This window comes from Aotus nancymaae, unplaced genomic scaffold (genome assembly GCF_030222135.1).
Source record: "Aotus nancymaae isolate 86718 unplaced genomic scaffold, 86718_ANA_hifiasm-v0.15.2.pri h1tg000022l_1, whole genome shotgun sequence".
Lineage (NCBI taxonomy): Eukaryota > Metazoa > Chordata > Mammalia > Primates > Aotidae > Aotus > Aotus nancymaae.
In genome coordinates this window covers 8,358,243-8,382,402 of record NW_026988435.1, presented here as the reverse complement: position 1 = coordinate 8,382,402, position 24,160 = coordinate 8,358,243, and the positions used below count along the sequence as shown (strand labels likewise).

Below are 24,160 nucleotides of genomic sequence, written 5' to 3'. Positions count from 1 at the left end.
TGGGAGGCTGAAGCAAGCAGATCACTAGGGGTGAGGAGTTCGAGACCAGCCTGCCCAACATATGAAACCCCGTCTATACTAAAAATAACAAAAAACTTAGCCAGGTGTGATGGCTTGTGTCTGTAATCCCAGCTACTCGGAAGGCTGAGGCAGAAGAATCATTTGAACCAGAGATGGAGGTTGCAGTGAGCCAACATTGCACCACTGCACTCCAGCATGGGTAACAGAGTGAGATTCTGTCTCAAAACAAACAAAAACAGCAGTATATCATTTTATGTAGAGGAATGCATTAATAAGTCAAAGAAATAAAAACTACTGTCTACATAGGCTCTACACATGTGTGCAGAAAGGTAGATATAAATCAAAATAATTAAGATCATTTTATAGTATTTTCAATAGTGATAAGTAGTATTAATATATAGAAAAGGAAGTAAGAAGGCAAGAGAGTAGTGTAATGTTACAATTGTAATCAACATAGTCAGATAAAGTCTCCCGGATGGGATGCCATTTAAACATTTCTATTGCCTGAAGAAGGCAGTAGAAAGATATATTGGGATATACTGAAAATAATTTTTAAGGCAGAAGAATCAAAAAGTGCACTCCATCTCTGTTCGTTCAGAGAATAGCAAGGAGCTGAGTAGATGAAGAAAAGAGTTGTGGCTGGAACTGAGTAGATGAAGAAAAGAGTTGTTAGAAATTAATTCAGACAAGTTTAGGGGAATCAGGCATTGTAGAAACCTTCAATTTCAATAAGATAGGAAGTCATTGGAGGGTCTGCAGCAATGGAGGGACATGATCTGACTTACATTTCAGTAGGGTGACTCTGACTGCTCCATCACTGAGAGTAACAATGATGGAAGCAGGGGGGAATAATGAGCAGAATATAACATAAACCTGGGTGCAAGAGATAATGGAGAGTGGACTTGAGAGATTCTAGAGGTGGGAGTGATAATTTGTTTATAGATTCAATGCTATTCTCATCAAGATACCATTGATTTCCTTAACAAAATTTGAAAAAAAAACAAAAAACTAAACTTCATATGGAAACAAAAGAGAGCCCACATAGCCAAGAGAATCCTAAGTAAATTAAAAAAAAAAAAAAAAAAAAAAAAAGCTAGAGGCATCACACTACCTAACTTTAAACTATACTACAAAGCTACAGTAATCAAAACAGCATGGAACTGGTACCAAAACAGAGATATAGAACAATGGAACAGAACAGAGGCCTCAGGAGTAACATGACACATCTACAACCATCTGATCTTTGACAAACCTGACAAAAACAAGCAATGGGGAAAGGATTCCCTATTTAATAAATAGTGTTGGGAAAACTGGCTAGCCATATGCAGAAAGCTGAAACTGTATCCCTTCCTTACACCTTATACAAAAATAACTCCAGATGGATTAAAGATTTAAACATAAGACCTAACACCATAAAAACCTTAGAGGAAAACCTAGGAAAAACCATTCAGGACATAGGCATAGGCAAAGACTTCATGACTAAAACACCAAAAGCAATGGCAACAAAAGCCAAAATAGACAAATGGGATCTAATTAAGCATAAGAGCTTCTGCACAGCAAAAGAAACTATCATTAGAGTGAACCGGCAACCAGCAGAATGTAAAAACATTTTTGCAATCTACCCATCTGACAAAGGGATAATAAGCAGAATCTACAAAGAACTTAAACAAATTTACAAGAAAAAAACAACCCCATCAAAAAGTGAGTGAAAGACATAGACACTTCTCAAAAGAAGACTTTTATGCAGCCAAGAAACATGAAAAAATGCTCATCATCACTGGTCATTAGAGAAATGCAAATCAAAACCACATTGAGATACCATCTCATGCCAGTTATAAAGGTAATCATTAAAAAATCAGCAGACAACAGATGCTGGAGAGGATGTGGAGAAATAGGAATGCTTTTACACTTTTGGTGGGAGTGTAAATTTGTTCGACCATTGTGGAAGACAGTGTGGCAATTCCTCAAGGATCTGGAACTACAAATACCATTTGACCCAGCAATCCCATTACTTGGTATATACTCAAAGGATTATAAAACATTCAACTATAAAGACAAGTGTACATGTACGTTTATTGTGGTGGTGTTCACAATAGCAAAGACTTGGAACCAACCCAAATGCCCATCAAAGATAGGCAGGATAAAGAAAATGTGGCACTTATACACCATGGAATACTATGCAACCATAAAAACGGATGAGTTCATGGCCTTTGCAGGGACATGGATGAAGCTGGAAACCATCATTCTCAGCAAACTGACACAAGAACAGAAAACCAAACACCACATGTTCTCACCCATAAGTGGGTGTTGAACAACAAGAACACATGGACACAGGGAGAGGAACATCAGACACTGGGGCCTGCTGGGGGGTGGGGGTTTTAGGTGAGGGATAGCAGGGGGTGGGGGAATTGGGGTGGGCTAACATTAGGAGAAATACCTAATGTAGATGACGGGGGGATGGATGCAGCAAACCACCACAGGTATGTATGGTGTACGTGTGTATACCATGGCACATGTATACCTATGTAACAATCCTGCATGTTCTGCACATGTACCCCAGAACTTAAAATATAGAAAAAAAAAAAGAAAATAAAAAATGAAAAGAGAAAGTCCAGAGCCTCCCTTATAAGGCAAAAGAGAAGAGGAGTTAAAGGGAATACCCAGGAGTTTTATACTGAGCATCTGGAAGAGTTGCTGCTAACCAAGAAGGCAAGAGAAGCAGGTTTGGAGGAAGGAGCAGAAATTTGTTTTTAGACATGTATGTCCAAATGGACAGTATGCATTTCAGATGCATATTAGACATCCATGCAGAAATTTTAAGTAGATAGTTGTGTTTATATGTATAGGATCCCAGAATATGTAAGTTTGGAAGTCATGAGGACATATACATACATAGTAAGAAATGTCATGATAGTCCACATACAGCAGAAAGACATCCAAGGACTGGGTCTGGGATAGACAGTCCAACAGAAGGAAACAGAAAAGGCACAGTATCAAGTGCAACTTTGCAACAATGCAATTATTTTACAATAACACAGTTGCTTGAGAGTACAATTATACTGGCTCAATTAAAAATCTGAAAAACATTCTGTTGCTTTAGTTTCTTTACAAACCCCATCATTTGTTGAATTATGGCAAGAAACCTTTTCTAACAACCAGGGCCTCAGCAAGTGATGTATTTGCAGACCAGGGTTTTAAAGAGGTAACTAAGACAAACCGAAGCCATGAGATTGGGCCCCACGCCAGTGCAACTGGTGCCCTTCTCAGAAGAGGAGATTAGGACACCAGCACCCAGAAGAAAGACCACATGAAGAATGAGAGCAAACAGCCATCTGCAAGCCAAGGAGAGAGATCTTAGCAGAAATCAACCATGCTGACACCTTGGTCTGGGACTTCTGGCCTCCAGAAGTGAGAGAAAATACATTTCTGTGTACAAGCCACCCAAAAATTAGTAGTGGCCTGAGATTTTCTAGACTTCATAAGGGGCTTACTTCTGGCTCCAACTTTCTGTTATTGTTACTATTATTTGTAATATTAAGACAGATTAGAGAATGAAATTAAGCCAGCTAAGTGATTACATATTAGTTATAATTGTTTCTTAAATATTTCCAATTTACATATACACTCACCAAAAACGAAAAATAAATTCTACTTAGCATTCTGTGAGAATAACTATTTATATGGGAAGATATCTAGTGTCCTCTATGATCTGTTTCTAGTCACAAATGACTTTTCTAGTGATATGTTTTATTTAGGCTCCAGTGCCCTAGCTTCAAAAATATCCAAGACTTAGGATTAAATCTAACAAAAGATCAGCATGACCTCTACAAAACAATTGCCACACATGACTGAGATAAAGATGTAAATAAGTGCAGTAATAAACTACAGTTAGAAAGCCTCAATATTATAAATATATTAATTTTTATAAACCAAAGTTAGAAAACCTCAATATTATAAATACATTAATTTTTTCACAAATTGATTAAAAATATTTCAGTTGAATTTAGGTGGAAATTGGATTCTAAGATTTATGTATAACACACTGTTCAATACATAAAACAATAAAAACCAGACATCTTAAACAACTATCGCATATCAAGATATGAAACGGCAGTAATTAAGATTAGTGCCGTTGTAGGACCGAAGAGTAGCACAATAAACAAAACAGAGACCCTGGAAAGATACACAGAAACAGTCACCTGATTTATGATCAACATGTCACCACTATGCAAAAAGGGAAATTATTCTTTTCATGAATTGCTCCAGAAAAATTTAATTTCATTGGGGAGAAATATGAATCATGATTCCCACCCCACAGCATGGGGGAAAAAAGTCAATTCCAGATAGATTGTAATCCTAAATGTAAAAAGATAGCAATAAGGCATCTAGAAATTAACACACTTCATGAACTTGGGGTAGGCCAAGGTTTCTTAAACAGGACAAAAATAGTAATAAAAAATATGAACTTGATTACAGTTAAGAATTTCTAATAACAATGTTAAGTTAAGCCGTAGTTACTAGATAGTTGCAATACATCTAGCTGATAAAACACTTGTATCCAGAATGTATCAAGAAGATCTAAAAAGGAAAAGAAAACCCAGTTAAACTAACAAAATGAGAAAAAGACTTGAACCAATATTTCACAAAAAAAGGATAAGCAGTAGCCAATAAGCATATAAAGAAGGTTTACAACCTCATCAATCCTCAGAAAAAGATGCTAAAACCACAATGAGATATCACTGCACACCTAACAAAAAAGCTAAAATTTAGAAGGCTAACAATTCCAAGTGTTCATGAGAATGGCAAGCAAGTGGAAGTCTTACACTTTGCTGATGAGACTGTAAAAAAGTTTAAATTCTTTGGAAAACCGTTTAGCAGTATCTGCTAATTTGGACACTCAATACTCTTTCATGAAGCAATTTCATTGCTTCCTATTTACTAGACAGAAATATGTACACATATATATTCTCCAAAAGAAAAATAGAAGAAGGCTCCTAAGTAGCATTATTTTTAATGAAACAAAAACTGAAAGCAATTGAAATGTCCATCAGTAATAAAATGAATAAATAAACCATGGTATAGTCATACCATACAATGCTACATAGCAAAAAGTACTACTATTGCATGCAACAATGTGAAACTCATTATCAAAATGATGAGGAAAAGAACCCAAGCACAATAGAATGCATGCACATTATGCCACATTACCCCATTTTTCATACCAGTCAGCTAATCTAGATTGATGAAAGTTAGTATAGTAGTTACGTTTTGCGGAGGTTGGAGTGATAATGTTTTCGAAGAGACATAGGGATACTTATTATTTTGACTGCTCATAGTGTCCTACAGCCTGATCTGAGGGATGATTTGTAATATTTTCCCTTTATAAAAATTCGTAAAAGCAGTGCAGTTATAAATTATGTATTCTTCAATATAGTTTTGTTCTTCAATAAAAGTGTTTGTCCAGGCCTGGTATGGTGGCTCACACCTATTACCCTAACTACTTGGGAGGCCGAGGTGGAAGGATAGCTTGAGGCCAGGAGTTTGAAACCAGCCTGAGCAACATAGCAAGACCCCATGTCTTTAAAACAAAATGTGAAAAGTAGTTGAGCTTGGTGGTACACGTTTGTAGTCCCAGCTATGCAGGAGGCTGAAGCAGGAGGATTTCTTGAGCCCAGGAGTTCAAGGCTGCAGTGAGCTATGATCACAGCAGTTCCACTCCAGCTTAAACAACAGAATGAGAATCCATCTCAAAAAGAAAAAAAAAAAAAGTTTATCTAAAAAAAAATACAAAGAAAAAGAAATTGGTATCATTTACATTAATTGTTGGCTTAGACTCGTCCAAATTCTCTACTCAAAACCTGACTTTTTTCACTGACATTTTTATTGCCCCTTGATTTTTAAAATATATATTTTTTCTTTTTCCTCATGAATATATAGGTTGTTTAGTAGCAACAAAATCTTTGTGCAGCTTGCACAAAGACATAATTGCTCTCAGAATAAATTGTAGAAAGCTTGGATGCCACCTTTGACAATACTGACTGTCACTGAAACATTTTTGGAAATGAATTTCTTCTAAAGAATGTCATTACAATTTGTCTATGTTTTGTGTGAATGTGAGAGCAATGTAAATTCCATTCAAGGAGCACTCAAAGGTGTAACCTTTTCTAAAGACTTTCTTTAGCAAAAAAATGGAAACTATCATTCTAATCTTTCTTTGGAGAAATTGGCACAAAGATAGCATTTTTTAAAGCTTTGAAGTAGAATGTTTTGAAGACTAAATTATGGTGCCTATGAATGCAGATTTGCGTGATAAATTGCAAGGAACACAGAGATAAAATATTGATTCAAGTCAAGGCAATGATTCCTGTTGGAGGAAAAATGAAGGTAACTGGAATCAGGGAAAAGGGGGGGCTTTGGGATGGCAGGCAAGGTTCAATTTCTTGACCTGGATAATGGTTGCAAGAACGTTCACATTAGAAGGATTAACTGCACTATACATTATTGTGTTGTGCTTTATTTTACAGTAAAAAGAGAAAAAATAAGATAAAATGCTAAATTGTTACTTGGGAAAACAAATGTTCCAATATATAATTCAGGGGAAAAATACCAAAGGGTAAGGCTGTTGAGTAAGTTTTGAAAATTGGTCTTCTGAAACTAACATTAATTGAAGTTTTTTTAGGTATAAGGCCTTACGTGAAACTTGCCTGCCCTCCTTTATCTGTATTGATATCAAACTGTATGCATTTTTAAAAGCAAGCACTTTTAGGAAACTAGAAATAATATGATTAAACAAGTCATTCTAGGACTATTATGATAAATATTTCTATAATTGCTATAGAGCAAAGAAAGAATAATTTTATAATGTTTTCTCACATTCAATTTTGAAATAAAAATCCACTCTTGTTGACAGTCTCCTGATAAATAATGCTGCCTACCAAACTGAACTGTAGTTAATGAAATTTTTTTTTTTACTTTTTTCTTTCATTTTCTTTATTTCAACAGGCTTTTGGGGAACAGGTGGTGTTTGGTTACATGACTGAGTTCTTTAGTGGTGATTTCTGCGATTTTAGTGCACCTATCAACCAAGCAGTGTACACTGCACCCAATGTGTGGTCTTTTCTTCCTCACCCACATCCCACCCTTTCCCCCAAGTCCCCAAAGGTCATTGTATCATTCTTATGCCTTTGCATCCTCATAGCTTAGCTCGCACTTATGGAGAACATATGATGTTTGGTTTTTCATTCCTGAGTTACTTCACTTAGAATAATGGTCTCCAATTCCATCCAGATTGCTGCAAATGCCATTATTTTGTTACTTCTTATGGCTGAGAAGTATTACATGGAATATATATATACCAGATTTTCTTTAACCACTTGTTAATTGATGGGCATTTGGGCTGCTTCCAGAGTTTGCAGTTACCAATTGTGCCTCCATAAACGTGTGTGCAAGTATCTTTTTCATATAATGACTTATTTTCCTCTGGGTAGATGCCTAGGAGTGGGATTGCTGGATCAAAAGATAGTTCTACTTTTAGTTCTTTAAGGAATCTCCACACCGTTTTCCGTAGTGGTTGTACTAGTTTACATTCCCACCAACATGTAAAAGTGTTCCCTTTTTACCACATCCATGCCAACATCTATTATTTTTTGATTTTTTTATTATTGGTCATTCTTGCAAAAGTAAGGTGATATTGCATTGTGGTTTTGATTCACATTTCCCTGATAATTAGTGATGTTGAATGTTTTTCCATGTTCGTTGGTCATTTGTATATCTTCTTTCGAGAATTGTCTATTCATTCCTTAGCCCACTTTTTAGTAGGATTGTTTGTTTTTTTCTTGCTAATTTTTTTTTACTTCCTTGTTGATTGTGGATATTAGTCCTTTGTTGGATGTATGTTTAGACACACCAAAAGATATGAAGTTAACATAGCTATGTTTTCATAATTAAAAAATAAAAATTTTGCCTAAAATGAAACTGATTTGAAAAATCACATTAAGACATAAAAAATTCATGAGATGTTCTAAAGGTAAAAACCACCATAGTCTCCATTTATTCTAGAAATATTCACACAGTATCTACCATGAGACAGACTCTTGTTTAAAAGGTGTACAGGAAAGTTGTTGCTCTCAAAAACCTACAGCTGAAAGGAATAAAGTAAATACTACTTAAATAGATTGAAGGCAATAGAGTAAAACAAAATCATAATACTAGAATTAAATACAGGTAAGTAATAACATGGTTTATGAATAGAGAAATATGTTTTCAAGATGAAAGCAATGGAATAGCAAAAGAAAGAATAATTTTTGATAAAGATTTTAACAAAAATAAAGAGCCATCAGTAGACTGATTATATGTTGGAGTACAAATTAGTATAATTTTCCGCCTGAAAACAATTTGAAAGTATGTGTTGCATGTACTATTTTCAATTTATGTTTTTACCTTTGAACTAATATTGCCATTTCAAGTCATCTGTCCTAAGAAAATAATCAGAATTGGGAAAAATACCTTTTCGAATCTTTTCAGAAGTGTTTTACCAGCACATATAGAACATAAACATATAACTGGCAACCTATCTATTGAGAAGTTTCTGATCAGAGATTTTATTCAAATTGTTATTTGAAATGTTGCCTTATATTGCTATTAATCTGTCATAGGAAATTTTGGTACATTGATACTTTATGTAGAATAGGTCAATAAATACCACGTGAGAAAACCCCAAAAAAAAAGTAGATTGATATCTCTTAAATTAAAAACCAGTGAGTTTTCTATGTTGTGGAAAATTACCATATTCCTAACTTATTATTACAAAATGTGTGTCAAGCTAGCTAGAGTCAGCTTATCAGGAAAGCATTCTCAGTACCTTAGTCCCAGAGATTCTGATGTGTATTCTTAAATATATTCTGTTAAAAGTTTCCCAATTGGGATTAATATCACTGTGGTATTTTTAATCATAATAATGTAATTAGTTTCCAAGAACTATCCGGTAACATAAATGTATTTGAAGATTATAATGTAGTTTCCGTGTTTTGTATAAAATTATATTTAGAGGAAGAATTTTACGAATATTTAGAGTCATGTCCATTTCCCCTTTTTAAATCTGGCACCCTAGATTTTAATTTCAATAGGTCTCATCAGAACTGCACTTAGCAGATGCTCAATCAGTGTCTACAGAATGAATGGATGAATAAACTCACGTGGGTGTTTGTGAATCTTTAAGATTTAGTGCTCATCTGTTTCTTAAACAAAGAGACTTGTTATTTCTCAGTTAAAGGGTCTTTCACCTGCCAAAGAGAGATTAATCTTGTAGGAATTCTTATTTAGAAATGGTTTGTTTTGTTCTTTTAGAGAAAAACTTCTCTAAAGAAATTAATTTCACAAAAGATAAAAACATTATTGTGTATTGAAAGTGCCTGCACAAATTATTTTACATTTTAGTAGAGTAGTAGATATTATTAATGTTCTTAAACATCCAGTTCTTTCCTGCTTCTGTGTATGAGGAAGCCTATACTGCTTCCTTTCTTGGAGTTAGTCATGGTCATGTTACCAATTCTAGCAAATGAGATGTAAGAGAATATGAGAGTCACCAGTGGTAAATACTAGTGCCCAACTTTCTAGCCCATTCTTCCCCTGCTGTGCAAAGGAGATAGCATATGGCGTGGAGTGACTATACGGAAAAGAACCCGCAGTCAAATCATGCTGAACGTGTACAGTGAATAAGAAATAAGTCATGTTGCTTAAACTACTGAAATTTTGGTGGTTTGTCACCACAGTATAACCTAGTTAATGTGCTTCAGTATACCTCTGGTCAGTATCTAATTACAAAATCTTTCTTCATGATCACACATACTTCCATTAACGGTGAAAAAAAGTCAACTTGATAAGTGCTCCGGATATGCTTCCTCTGCTTAATATGAAGCAAAATGACTCACTGATATGTGTTTAAAAGACAGTGCATCAAATTAGTTTCCTATTCTCTTTCCCTTTAGAATGTACTAGTGACAAACACTTTGTAGAAATTCAAGGGGCTTGGAGATGCAAAATCAGTTTTATCAGAAAGAATAAGTTCAGCTGCATAAAACAGAAATAAAAAATAAAATTTGCTAAAACATGACAGTAGCTTTTTTTTTTTTAATGTAAAGAAGCTAAGCTTGAAACCGAGTCTTAAAATGACAGCAGCATAGTGTCTTCAGAAATCCAGGCTCCTACCTTTCTGCTGTCTTCCTCCATTCATGATCCTATTTTCAAGGTCTCTGCATTGATCTACAAGCTGCTAGTGCTCCAGCTGTTACACTGGCATGCAGGTCTTCAGTGGGAGAAACAGGAAAATGACAAAAGAGTATGCTGTCCAGCTTGCTTTAAGCAGACTCCATGGTCTTTTCTTATTATTATTTGATTAATACCTATTAACTGATTAACAGATTATACTTAATACAGACTAAAATCTGTACCATACTTCCTACCAAAATTCTATCCTATGTTGTCTATAATAATTTTCTGTATTAAATATTCTTTTAACTGTTTAAATATCTAAACTTACTCCTTCTTATTCTTCATATACATATTGATATTACTCTCCTAAGTATACATTTTCTCTTTTCTTGAGAAATTCAAGGAAGCTTTTTATCCCAAATTCTTTGGCATCAATTACAACTTGAAACTTTTTCTATGTTGTATGAAAGGAGAAAAGGTTAGCAATCTCCTTGACAAGGATGAAAGAGGCCCTCAGGCATGACAAGACAAATGCTTAAGGCATTGACATCTATTTTGTGGCATCTAACCATCATTTTTTCCAGACAAAATGGACTTGAAACCAACAAAGAACAAAAAAGACAAAGAAGGGCTTTACGTAATGGTAAAGGGTTCAATTCAACAAGAAGACCTAACTATCATAAATATATATGTGCCCAACACAGAAGTGCCCAGATTCCTAAAGCAAGTTCTTAGAGACCTGCAAAGAGACAGACTCCTGCACAATAATACTGGGAGACTTCAACACTCCACTGACAGTATTAGATCATTGTGGCAGAAAATTAGCAAAGGTATTTGGGACCTGAACTCAACATTGGACCAAATGGATCTCACAGACTTCTACGGAACTCTCCACTCAAAAACAACAGAATATAAATTCTTCCCATTACTACATGGCCCAAACGCTAAAATTGAACACATAATCAGACATAAAACAATCCTCAGCAAATCCAAAAGAACAGAAATCATGCTAAACATACTCTTGAACCACAGAACAATAAAAATAGAAATCAAGACTTTAAAAATTGCTTAGAACCATCCCAATAAATGGAAATTATTCTGGGTCTGGCTAGACCCAGAAGAGAAATAACAATCACTGCAGCTCGGCTCTCAGGAAGCCACATCCATAGGAAAAGGGAGAGACTACTACATCAAGGGAACATGCTGTGGGATAAAAGAATCTGAACAACAGCCTTCAGGCCTATACCTTCTCTCTGATAGAGCCTACCCAAATGAGAAGGAACCAGAAAAATCAACTCTGGTAATATGACAAAACAAGGCTCTTTAACACCCCCCCAAAAAAATCACACTAGCTCACCGGCAGTGAATCCAAACCAGGAGGAAATAAACGATTTATCTAAAAAAGAATTCAGGAGGTTAGTTATTAAGCTAATAAGGGAAGCACCAGAGAAAGGAAAAGGCCAGTGCAAGGAAATACAAAAAAATGATACAAAAAGCAAAGGGAGAAATATTCAAAGAAATAGATAGCATAAAGAAAAAAAATCAAAACTTCAGGAAACATTGGACACTCTTATAGAAATGCAAAATGCTCTGGAAAGTCTCAGCAATGGAATTGGACAAGCAGAAGAAAGAAATTCAGAGCTCAAAGACAAGGTCTTTGGAATAACCCAATCCAACAAAGACAAACAAAAAAGAATGAGGAAATATGAACAAGCCCTTCAAGAAGTCTGGGAATATGTTAAATGACCAAACCTAAGAATAATTGGTGTTCCTGAGAAAGAAGAGAAGTGGAAAAGTTTGGAAAACATTTGGGAGAATAATCAAGGAAAACTTCCCTAGTCTTCTAGAGACCTAGAAATCCAAATATAAGAAGCACAAAGAACATCTGGAAAACTCCTCGCAAAAAGATTATCGCCTAACCACATTGTTATCAGGTTATCTAAAGTTAAGACAAAGGAAAGAATCTTAAGAGCAGTGAGACAAAAGCACCAGGTAACCTATAAAGGAAAACCTATCAGATTAACAGCAGATTTCTCAGCAGAAATCTTACAACCTAGAACGGATTAGAGCCCTATCTTCAGCCTCCTCAAACAAAACAATTATCAGACAAGAATTTTGTATCCAGTGAAACTAAGCATTATACATGAAGAAAATATACAGTATTTTTCAGACAAACAAATGATCAGAGAATTCACCATTACCAAGCCACTACTACAAGAACTGCTAAAAGGAGCTCTAAATCTTGAAACAAATCTTGGAAACACATTAAAAAAGAACCTCTTTAAAGCATAAATCACATAGGACCTATAAAACAAAAATACAAATTAAAAAGTAAAAACAAACAAACAAAAAAGGTACACAGGCAACAAATAGCATGATGAATGGAATAGTACCTCACATCTCAATACTAACATTGAATGTAAATGGCCTAAATTCTCCACTTAAAAGACACAGAACTCCAGAATGGATAAGAACTCACCAACCATCTGCTACCTTCGGGAGACTCGCCTAACACCTAAGGACTCACATAAACTTAAAGTAAGCAGTGAAAAAAGGCATTTCATGGAAATGGACACCAAAAGCAAGCAGCAGTAGCTATTATTATATCAGACAAAACAAAATGTAAAGCAGCAATGGTTAAAAGAGACAGAGAGGGACAGTATATAATGGTAAAAGGTCTTGTCCAACAGAAAAATATCACAATGCTAAACATACATGCACCTAACACTGGAGCTCCCAATTTTATAAGGTAATTACTAATAGACCTAAGAAATTAGATAGCAACACAATAAAAGTGAGGAATTTCAATACTCCACTGACAGCACTAGACAGGTCATTAAGACAGAAAGTCAACAAAGAAAAAATGGATATAAACTATACCCTGGAATAAATGGACTTAACAGATATATATAGAGCATTCCTTCCAACAACTGCAAATATACATTCTATTCAACAGCACATGGAACTTTATCCAAGACAGACCACATGATGGACCACAAAATGAGCCTCAATAATTTTAAGAAAACTGAAATTCTATCAAGCAGTCTCTCAGACCACAGTGTAATAAAACTGGAAATAAACTCCAAAAGGAACCTCCAAAACCATGCAAATACATGGAAATTAAATAACCTGCTCCTTAATGATCATTGGGTTAAAAATGAAATCAAGATGAAAATTTAAATGCTCTTCAAATTGAATGAAAGTAGTGATAAAACTTATCAAAACTTCTGGGACACAGCCAAGGCAGTGCTAAGAGGAAAGTTCATAGCCCTAAATGCCTGCATCATAAAGTATGAAAGAGCACAAACAGACAGTCTAAGGTCACACCTCAAGGAACTAGAAAACAAGAATAAACCAAACCCAACCCCAGCAGAAGAATGGAAATAACCAAGATCAGAGCAGAACTAAATGAAATTGAAACAAACAAAAAAATACAAAAGATAAATGAAACGAGAAGCTGGTCTTTGAAAAGATAAACAAAATTGATAGATCATTAGCAAGAAAAGAATAGAGAAAATCTAAATAAGGTCAATAAGAAATGAAATAGGAGATGCTACAACTGACACCACAGAAATAAAAAAGGTCATTAAAGGCTACTCTGAACACATTTAGGTGCATAAACTAGAAAACCTAGAAGAGATAGATAAATTCTTGGACAGATACAAACTTTCTAGCTTAAATCAGGAAGAATTAGATACCCTGAACAGACCAATAACAAGCAGAGAGATTGAAATGGTAATTAAAGAATTACCAACTACAACAAAAATGTCCAGGACCAGATGGATTCACAGCTGAACTCTACCAGACATTCAAAGAAGAATTGCTACCAATCCTATTGACACTATTCCAGAAGACAGAGAACCCATCACCTGAGCAGCATATACTGCACTCTATTTGTAGTCTTTTATCCCTCACCTCCTTCCCACCCTTTCCCCTGAGTTCCCAAAGTCCATTGTGCCATTCTTATGCCTTTGTATCCTCATAGCTTAGCTCCCACTTATGAGTGAGAACATAGGATATGTGGTTTTCCATTCCAGAGTTACTTCACATAGAATAATAGTCTCCAGTCTCATCCAGGTCTCTGTGAATGTGATTAATTCATTCCTTTTTATGGTTGAGGGTATTCCATCACATATATATCTCACAGTTTCTTTCTACACTCATTAATTGATGAGCATTTGTGTTGGCTCCACGTTATTGCAATTGTGAATTGTGCTGCTACAAACATGCATGTACAATTATTATTTTTTTTTGGTATAATTTTTTATCTGGAAACTTTGCTGAATTCTTTTATCAGTTCTAGGAACTTTCTGGAAAAGTCTTTAGGGTTTTCTAGGTTCTGGATATTAGTCCTTTGTCAGATGTATAGATTGTGAAGACTTTTTCCCACTCTGTGGGCTGTCTGTTTACTCTGCTGACTGTTCTTCTTGCTTTGCAAAAGATCTTTATTTCAATTAATTTAAATCCCAGCGATTTATCTTTGTTTTTGTTGCATTTACTTTTGGGTTCTCAGTCATAAAATCTTTGCCTAAGCCAATGTCAGAAGGGTTTTTCCAATGTTATCTTCTAGAATTTTTATGGTTTTAAGTCTTAGATTTAAGTCCTTAATCCATCTTGAGTTGATTTTTGTATAAGGTGAGAGATGAGAATCCAGTTTTATTCTCCTACATGTGGCTAGCCAATTATCCCAGCACCATTTGTTGAAAAGGGTGCCCTTTACCCACTTTATTTAAGAAGAATATTCTGCATGACCCCAGGATTTAAAATATGGCACCTATTTAAAAAAAAAAAATGAGAAAAATATATGACATGCAAAACAATAAAGTAACTTTTTTTTCTTTGAGACAGAGTCTCACTCTGTAGCACAAGCTGAAGTGCAGTGGCATGATCTCGGCTCACTGCAACCTCCACCTCCTGGGTCCCGGTTCAAGTGATTCTCTTGCCTCAGCCTCTTGAGTAGCTGGGATTACAGGCATGCAACACCATGCCCAGCTAATATTTGTATTTTTAGTAGAGACAGGGTTGCAGACTGGTCTTGAACTGCTGACATCGTGATCCACCCGCCTCAGCCTCCCAAAGTGCTAGGATTACAGATATGAGCCACTGTGGCCAGCCACAATAAGGTAAATTTTGAGAGGAGTAGTTATTGGAAAGAAACATAAAATATGTTTCTGAAAGATTAAAAACAGCCTATATCAAAAAGAAAACCAAATATCACATGTTCTCACTTATAAGTGGGAGCTAAATGATAACACACGTGGACACAACAAGAGGAAGAACACACAATGGGGCCTACTTGAAGGTGGAGGGTGGGAGGAGGGAGAGGAGCAGAAAGATAATTATTGAGTACTCAGTGACAAAATAATCTGTACAACAAACCCGCATGATGTGAGTACATATATAACAAACCTGCATGGGTTCAGGAGAAGATAAAAGTTTTTTTAAAATATATACTTTTTCTAACTATGCCCTCTTGCTTCTCTTCTTTCTTTCTGATTATCCTTTCTTGAGGTTTTGATTTACTATCTTACCATCCCATATTATATCCCCTAAAGCTCAATACTTGGTCTTTAATGTAATCCTACATATTATATACATGACTCAGTGTTTTATTATAACTGAAAAAGTTAGCTTATATTTCATATTTGTTGATGACCTAAAAGTAGATGTTTGTTGCTAAAGGTTGGGGGTGAATCATTAAAATTCAGATTAAATCATTTAACGTATTGGAACATAATTCTGTTTGTTGTGTTAACAGCCTATATCAAAATTAAAAATGACAGAGCATCTAGTGTTTAAGTATATTGATTAGATTTACCTTACATTCTTTCATGTGAGGAGTAGGTTATAATTTATCATAAGAATTTGGTTTCCGTTTGATATTCGCCACAAAGGCAAAATATAATGGTTTATTGTATAGTTTATATGCAAGACAATTTCCAGAAGGTCAAGAATATTTTAACTTAAAATATAACATGCTTTTTTTGATACACATGCTATAATTGTTCATGTTTATGGAGTATAGTGTGATAGATATATCCATACACATATACAATGTGTAATGATCAAATCAAGGTAATTAGCATATCCATAACCTCAAACCATTATCATTTCTTTGTGTCGGAAAGATTCAAAACTGTTTCTTTAACCATTTGAAACTATATCATAAATGTTAACTATCATCAGTCAAGAACAGAAAGCACACAGCACCTGGCATGTCACTAATTGAGAAAATGCACTGGTTCTCAGCAAAACAGTTCTGAAGTTCTTCCTCAGGACGGAGCCTCCTTCTGTTTCTGGCTCCAAAGTGATATAACTGTATACAAGCCACCATACAACATGTATGGCAACCAGATTACTTATATCTGGTTTTATCTATTTTCAGATAAAAATAATCTTCAAAGTTTACAAGCTGTTTAACCTTGAACGATTCACTTAATTTCTCTGTATTGGTAATAGTAATAATAGTATATGCTTTATAGATCCAATTTTCTGCATATGGGTAGCCAGTTATTCCAGAAATATTTATTGAATAAGGGGTTCTTTCCCCATTGATAGTTTTTGTTGGCTTTGTGGAAGATCAGACAGTTGTAGATGTGTACACTTATTTCTGGGTTGTCTACTCAGTTCCATTGGTCTATTGTGTCTGTTCTTACACCAGTACCATGCTGTTTTGGTTACTGTAGCCTTGTAGGATAGTTTGACAACAGGTAACGTCATGCCTCCAGCTTTGCTCTTTTTGCTTAGGATTGTCATGGCTATTTGGGCTTTTTTGGGCTCCATATGAATTTTAAATAGTTTTTTCTAGTTCTTTGAAGAATGTCATTGGTAGATTGATAGGAGTAGCATTGGATATATAAATTACTTTGAGCAGTATGGCCAGTTTAATAATTGATTCTTTCTATCCATCAGCATGAAATGTTTTTTCATTTGTTTGTATCATCTCTGATTTCTTTGAGCACTGGTTTGTAGTTCTACTTGTAGAGATCTTTCACCTCCCTCGTTGGCTGTAATCCTAGGTATTTTATCCTTTATGGCAATTGTGAATGGGACTGCCTTTCTGATTTGGCTCTCAGCTTGGCTGTTGCTGTTGTATAGGAATGCTAGTGATTTTTACACATTGATTTTGTATCCTGAGACTTTTCTGAAGTTGTTTATCAGCTTAAGAAGTTTTTGGGCTTAGGCTACGGGGTTTTCTAGATAAAGAATCACGTCATCTGCAGACAGGGCTAGTTTGACTTCTCCCTTCCTAATTGACGCCCTCTGTCTCTCTCTTTTGCCTAACTGCTCTAAGACTTCTAATACTATGTTGAGTAGGAGTGGTAAGAGAAGGCATCCTTGTCTTGTGCTGGTTTTCAAGGGGAATGCTTCTAGCTTTTGTGCATTTGGTATGATGTTGGCTGTGGGTTTGTCATAGGCAGCTCTTATTATTTTGAGGTATGTTATTTCAATATCTAGTTTATTGAGAGCTTCTAACATGAAAGGATATTGAATTTTATCAAAAGCCTTTTCTTCATCTACTGAGAGACAATCATGTGAATATTTTTTTAGTTTTGTTTATGTGATGAATCATATTTATTGATTTGTGTATGTTGTACCAACCTTGTATCCCTAGGATGAAGTCTACTTGATCATGGTGAATAAACTTTTATATTTGCTTCTGGATTCAGCTTGCCAGTACTTTATTGAGGATTTTTGCCCTTTATAGACTTGGTGAGGATTCAATGAATGAATCATATATGTAAAATATTCATAATAGTGCCTAGCACATAATTACCACTATGTACATATGAACTCCTACTATTATTTGTTTACATACATACCTATACATATACACTTATTTACATGCACACCTATACATATTGCTGATACAGAATTACAACAGAATTATATTACACACTTTTACACATCTCAGTTTTTCACTCTATAAGTGAATAAGACCTCTGGAAATCCCTCCAAGTCAAATAACTCTGTCTCTCTTTTTAATGACTGCATACTGTGTCATAGTCTTTCTTTAAACCAACACATAAAGAGAGTAATTCCATTCCAGCTGTTTTAAAGTCATGGGCAGTAGCATGCTCTGCCAAGGTACTTCCTAGCCTATAATGAGAAGACAAGACTTCCTGGGATCAGCCTATACATGTATTCCACTGGCATCGTTTTCTATATTGCCACCCTAAATTTCCATTGGTCAGCTTTTCCAGTCCCTGGGATAACTGTTCCTGCTGTATGTCACTTCATAACAGCTGATGAGTCTTTGATCCACATTCCCAGTCTTTCTCTCCATACTTCTTTCTAATCCACAAACTATTCATCAGTGAGCCATCTTGACCTACTTGAACCCCTGAGCAGTAACTATTAATCAAAGCATATCAAGAAAACACTGGTGAAATAACCATAATAGAGAATGAATGAAAGAGAAAGATAATGTGAAAAATAGCAATAAGGGTTAACACATGCTAAGAGTTTAACATTGCCAAACACTGTGCAAAGTTATAGCAGACACTGCTGGTGTTTCACTTTAATCCTGTCATATCACTAATACCCACCCTCTGTCCCCACTCCAACAGTCCACATCTGTGACTCTCTATGGAGGACTGCCCTTGACCACCTGGAACTGTTTTGTCTCTGCAAAAAGAACCAAAAGTACTCGGGAGTTTTTATTTCCTTATCTTAAGGCAAAAGCTAATGACTGGCTGGTGCAGTCATGAAACCCCATCAGGACTATTCTAAGGTGCTATTTAGGGTCATGCAGAAACTATCCTCAGTGGGACTTTACAAGAAATCACACCTTTGCTTGACTTCATCTCTGACTCCTTTGTTGGTTTCTCCCAAGATGACTTCAACAATCACTTCCACGCAAATTTTCATTCTAGGACCTGTCTCTGAGCAATCAAATATAAGAATGAAGCGCTTTGCAATGCTCTATCTCTTTTAATCTTCACATTGCCCCCAAGAGGAAAGTTAAGCAATTTACCTCACAGCCTAAGAAATACAGAGTTGGATTAAAAATTCAGAATGTTTGAATTTAAAGCTCATGCTCTTAACTGCTTTTGGTTTTCATTTCGGGACACTTTGTCACCCAGGCTAGAGTGCAGTGGCACCATCACAGCTCACTGCAGCCTTGACCTTCTAGGCTCAAGTGATCCTCCCACCTCAGCCTCACAAGTATCTGGGACCACAGCCCTGCACTACCAAATCCAACTAATTTTCTTTGTTTGTTTGTTTGTAGAAACAAGGTTTCCCTACATTGCCCAGGCTGATCTTGAATGCCTGGACTCAAGTGATTCTCCTGACTTGGCCTCCCAAAGTGCTGGGATTATAGACATGAGCCACCACCTCTGGTTCTTAACTGTTAACTTCACAAAATCTCGACTCTAAAGGCAGAGACAACAACATGAGAAGTACTAACAAGGACCCAAAAATTAAGAGAAAAAGGAGAGGGAGTGTGGGTAGCATCCTACTTCCTCCATACCCCCAGCATTGTCTCTCATCAACAGCCTCCATTGAGGGTGACTCTGCACTGCATTGAGTGCTCTTTAAGAGTCAACTTCAGGCCGGGCGCGGTGGCTCACGCCTGTAATCCCAGCACTTTAGGAGGCCGAGGCGGGTGGATCACGAGGTCAACAGATCGAGACCATCCCGGTCAACATGGTGAAACCCCGTCTCTACTAAAAATACAAAAAATTAGCTGGGCATGGTGGCGCGTGCCTGTAATCCCAGCTACTCAGGAGGCTGAGGCAGGAGAATTGCCTGAACCCAGGAGGCGGAGGTTGCGGTGAGCCGAGATCGCGCCATTGCACTCCAGTCTGGGTAACAAGAGCGAAACTCCGCCTCAAAAAAAAAAAAAAAAAAAAAAAAAAAAGAGTCAACTTCACTCTTCTTTCCTCTCAAAGGAGAGCAGGCGACGTATCTCCATTTCCCCCCAGTTTTTACCTAAATAATTCCACCAGGCTGAGGCTCCTGCAAGTATCCCATCCTCATTAAAGATCTTCCACTAAATAAGAAACAAAGAAAAAAACAAAGGTCTTCCACTACATGAAATTGCTTCACTCAGCCAAAAGACCTACATCCAAAATTTGAAATCAACTACTTGAAAATCCTAACTGGGTTAAAATTTTCTATCATGTACTTAAAATTTGAAGTGAGAGAATAATCTAAAAACAAACTATGTCAGTGTTTCATTAATTTTCCATTTTATTGAAAAATATTCTGAAATCATAAAATTATGAGCGATTTTGTTCAACAACTCTGTATTAGAGGTTTATTTAATGGGCTGCAAGTGAAATGCCTTGGACAAAGAAATTATTTTCTCTGAAAAAATTTGGCTTAATAACATTTCCTCACATTTTTAGGATTTTTTTTTCTTTTACATGGAGTCTCTCTGTCACCCAGGTTGAAGTGCAGTGGCACGATCTCGGCTCACTGAAGCCTCCACGTTCTGGATCCCAGAGATTATCCCGCCTCAGTCTCCTAAGTAGCTGGGATTACAGGCATCCACCGTCATGCCCGACTAATTTTTCTATTTTTGTGGAGATGGGTTTTCACCATGTTGCTCAAGCTGGTCCTGAACTCCTGACCTCGAGTGATCCGCCCACCTCAGCCTCTCAAAGTGCTGGGATTACAGGTGTAAGCCACTATACCAGGCTTATTTTTAGGATATTTTAATGTTTCCTGAGGTCTTCAGTCTACCACATATTCCAAATAATATATTTATACTTTGATAAGTTTTACACAAGAATAATTTTCTAAAAGAATACAATTGTGCATTCAATGTGCTAAAATTAAGTTTTTGGTCTTTTACTGTAACTTCTTAATATAGGAAATTAAGCAAATAAATATAAAAAATTGTAAATGGCACTATGGAATACAATTTTCATTTCAAAGATTAACAACTTTGCTTTCTTCCTCTGAGTCACCTTAGTCTCCATGACTGCTTTAGGATTTATGTTTTTTAAAAAGTTATCATCGGCCAGGCGCGGTTGGCTCAGGCCTCTAATCCCAGCACTTTGGGAGGCTGAGGCGGGTGAATCACGAGGTCAAGAGATCGAGACCATCTTGGTCAACATGGTGAAATCCCGTCTCTACTAATAAAAATACAAAAATTAGCTGGGCATGGTGGCGCACGCCTGTAGTCCCAGCTACTCGGGAGGCTGAGGCAGGAGAATTGCCTGAACCCGGGAGGCGGAGGTTGCGGTAAGCCGAGATCGCGCCATTGCACTCAGGCCTGGATAACAAGAGCGAAACTCCGTCACAAAAAAAAAAAAAAAAAAGTTATCTAGTTATTGACCACATTACATAATATAATTAAGATTTAATTTTTTAATAAATGAATAAATGAATTAGAAAAATAATTTTTATAACAGTCCAGTAAGATATCACAGACTGGAGTTAAAATCTGTGATGTTTCTGACCACCATTTCAGCAAAAGATCTATACGATGGTAAATTTTTTTTTTTTTTTTTTTTTTTTTTTTTTTTTGAGACAGAGTTTCGCTCTTGTTACCCAGGCCTGAGTGCAATGGCGCGATCTCAGCTCACTGCAACCTCCGCGCTCCTGGTAAATTATAAAATATAAACAAGAGCTAGAGTGAACTTTGGAGCACAACAATCTATGATTTAGTTGATTTCATACATTAAATCATGAAGCATAAACAACTTAAATGTTTTGTTTGGGGATTCAGGACAGCCAGAGTTCTTAATAGCAATCCTGTTTACTATCCATTAGGCGATTTACACGCATAAGTTCATTCATTTGACTGAGATACTCATTTCATCTATGAAAACCTCCATGCACACAAACTAGAAAATTTAGAAGAGATGAATAAATTCCTGGAATCTACACCCTCCAGTTTTTTAAAAAAATTCTGAAACTAGACTTGAATTTGATAAAGTGTGTATGTCAGTTTGTTCTTCAAAGCCAAAGGAGTTTTTATACATACATACACACACACACGCACACACACACACACACACTGATAGAAGTTCATTGTATTGCCAAGTAGCATATAGATCCTTTAGGGTAGTTTCTAACACTGTCTTACAAATAATTTCATTTAACTACTTAGGAAATTATTAATTACTTAAGTACCTCTATTTCTGACAGTTCAGTCAGTTTCTAATAGCAGCAGCTTAAAAGTCTGACTCTGCATATCAAGAAAAGGTGTTTGTAAGGTATAAATCAAAGCCTCTTCTTTCCAGTCCTTAGGAGAAGAGGACTCCTTCAAAAACACAGGCTTTTTTAAAGGAATACAGATTTCCTTCAAGTCTGATGTAGGTGTCAGGGAAATAAGTGACATTGAGAAAGCAAACAGTTTAATGTCGGGTTATAAAGTTCACATAAAACCACAATTATCTCTCTTTTTTTATTTCTGGAATCCAGAAGGGATGGCTGACAGTCTTTTTCTTTCTTATTGCCACTTCCAGACCTTTGCCTTCTCACTATGACTCCAAAACCCGCCCCTTCTTGAAATCCACACCCCCTCCTTTCACATCACCCTTCCTATAATCACTCTAATTACCATCTACTGACCTAAATATCAGAAGTCATGGGTTTCAAGTAAGTCTTCATTTTCTTTCATTTTCTGTGCGAGCCCTTGGGAATTCAAAACATAAGACAATGTCACCTCACAGTTGCCAATTCGAACCATGTCTCTATTTTATGTTACTAGAAAGAAGTATCTGAGGCTTGGCAACTCAAGGAAAAGAGGTTTACTGACCTCATGGTTCTGCAGGCTGGATGAGAAGCATGGGCTGGTATCTGTTCAGCTTCCGACGAAGGCTTTTGTGCTACTTCAAAACACACCAGAGAAAGTCAAAGGGGAAGCAGGCATCTATGAGGGGGAACCAAATTTAAGGCGCATCGTAGCTTTGTAATAGTCTTCTCTCCCAGGAACTAATTGATTCCCTTGAGAACCAATCTACTCTTGCAAAAACAAGAACTCTTTCACTGCTTCAAGAATGACTCCAGGCAATTTATAGAAGATCTGCCACTGTGGGAGGCTGAGGTTGGCAGATCACAAGGTCAAGAGATCAAGACCATCCCGGCCAACATGGTGAAACCCCGTCTCTACTAAAAATACAAAAAACATTAGCCAGGCGTAGTGGCACGTGCTTGTGGTCCCAGCTACTCGGGAGGCTAAGGCAGAAGAATCGCTTGAACCCAGGAGGTGGAGGTTGCAGTGAGCCGAGATGGTGCCACGGCACTCCAGCCTGGCGACACAGCAAGACTCCATCTCAAAAAAAAAAAAAAAAAAAAAAAGATCTGCACACATGACCCAAACACGTCCCACTAGGCCCCACTTCCCAACACTACCAAACTAAAAATAAAATTTCAACAGGAAATTTGGTGTAAACAAATAAACTATATGCAAACCATAGCAAACAACTTTTGTATATATTCTATTTTATCCTCTCACAGGTTGTATCTTAGACTTCTGTATTACACCAATCGAATCCATTGAAAATCTAATTTCAAAATCTGGTACTCTAAAACCATCTTTTCTTTTTTTCTTTCAAGCCTTTATTTATACATAACAAAGTCTTGACTCCTTCTGGTCCTTCAGTTAATCAGGATGCCCTGATGTCATTTTTTTACAGATTTATCTTAGACCTTAATAATGTTAGTGTCAACTTTTAAGAAAAAGAATGGCGTAAAAAATATTCTTTCTAAATATGTTGAGTTTACTTAAGAATAGAAAGAATAATTATAATCTGGAATGCATGGAATGGCAAGCCATCAGTGCATTTGGTATGGGAAGCGGAAAGTGGCGCTTTCATTACCCAAAAAAAAAGATTTATATACCCTGCTTAGAAACAGATTTCATTGGTTTCAGAGGTTCAAAGTCAGAGTTGTTGTCAGTTCATTGGTGGAGATGTCATTACTGGGCAAGTGTTCTTTGAGAACACTGTGTCTGAATTAATACAGTCCT

The 24,160-nt window shown here is 36.3% G+C and overlaps 1 protein-coding gene and 1 non-coding gene across 2 annotated transcripts in view; both read left to right on the top strand.

Moving 5' to 3' along the window:
* HTR1F (5-hydroxytryptamine receptor 1F) overlaps nucleotides 1-24,160 on the top strand; it is a 123,514-nt gene that overhangs the window by 65,884 nt on the left and 33,470 nt on the right. The window lies entirely within an intron of this gene.
* On the top strand, nucleotides 10,687-10,810 carry LOC135276431 (U6atac minor spliceosomal RNA). The gene has a single exon (XR_010343973.1). It is a non-coding gene; the product is annotated as a U6atac minor spliceosomal RNA (small nuclear RNA).